Source organism: Fundulus heteroclitus, chromosome 15 (assembly GCF_011125445.2).
Source record: "Fundulus heteroclitus isolate FHET01 chromosome 15, MU-UCD_Fhet_4.1, whole genome shotgun sequence".
Lineage (NCBI taxonomy): Eukaryota > Metazoa > Chordata > Actinopteri > Cyprinodontiformes > Fundulidae > Fundulus > Fundulus heteroclitus.
In genome coordinates, this window is record NC_046375.1 from 21,723,922 (window position 1) to 21,725,318 (window position 1,397).

A 1,397-nucleotide genomic window follows, 5' to 3' on the forward strand; every position below is an offset into this window, starting at 1 on the left:
ACGCAGTCTGTAGACCATAACAAGATGTGCATCAAGCCACGCCTCTCTCTAACGGCACCCATTTCCCCTTCTCACTCATCAGCTCGTATGAGCCTATTTGCAAAGGATACATTCACAGCAAAACAGCCTCACCTTTCAGAGGAAAATGTCAAGTGAAGAAGTAAAGAACTCATAACTTTATAATGCTGTTAGTAAGAGAAAACCTTGATCCGATGGGCAAGCTCTCTGCCACTTTGTGCCTGGCGTGGCATTTTATGGGCCGGGAGGGGGCAGCTGTTTACGTCGGTCCGGCTTTGTAAACAACAGATTGGAGAACAACACAAAGAGATGGTGTGTGATAATTAACAATATACCATCTAACAAAATACGTTTAGTTCTTCACAAAACTACTTCTTAGTTCTTTCTATCTAAAATTATGAAATTTTGCTTGTTGCTCCTTTAACTCATTGACCAGTTACTGGTATCACGGTTTTTTACAACAAAAATTTTAAGACAGCTAAAATCATTCATCAAACCATTTCTTGATTACACGTCAGAAAGATTTGGAGACACTGAAGCTTTTTCTAGCTGGATGGAAGTAATACAACGCTCCTTCTCCCCCCCCCCCCCCCCCCCCATGTGTATTGCTGTGGACTGCCAGTCAGTGAGTTTAAAAAGCTCCCACAGTTTTCCCGAGATCCTGAATGACTTCCACCTTTTGCCAAGGTCTTCCCCATTTGTTATTTTTTTTATTTTTTACTTAGGTATGCCTATTTTGTACCTTCTTATTTCCATGTTGAGTCCCTAAATAAATATTTGCATACCTAAGTACTTAAACCATAGCATATCAGTATAACATGTAACATATTTTCACGAATTATGGAGATAAATGGGCCTAAAAATACTCAGTTCTTTCCTTTAATCTAATCCAGTTATATACGTTTATCGGAAATAAATACGCTGTTCCCATTTATTTTAGTTCTGATTCTCATTTGGACTGGGTGACTCCAATAAAATCTGAAGGATTATGATCACGACTCATGGTCAAACCAAAATAAATAAGCCACAGCCTACTGGTAGATGTTATTTGTTAAATACATTTGACCCAGTTTCATCACAGGATTTTATAAGTAGAGTATAGAGAAGGTCATCCTAATGATCTCTCACAAGGTTTACACCTTGTGGCAACGACGAAGACATCCTAATAGTTTGATGCAACTTCAAAAAGGGACCATCAAAGGAAAGAAATGGTAAAACTGATTTATTGTTGTGCACTATCCATGCTTGGTTCTTCCTCTTCTTCCCCATTTGCATGATTGTCAACCTTTGTGTATGCAAGTATCATTTGGCAATATACAGATTAACACAAAGCTTAACCCTACTTTTCATTGTCTCTCTCTCTCTGTTGCTCTCTCTGG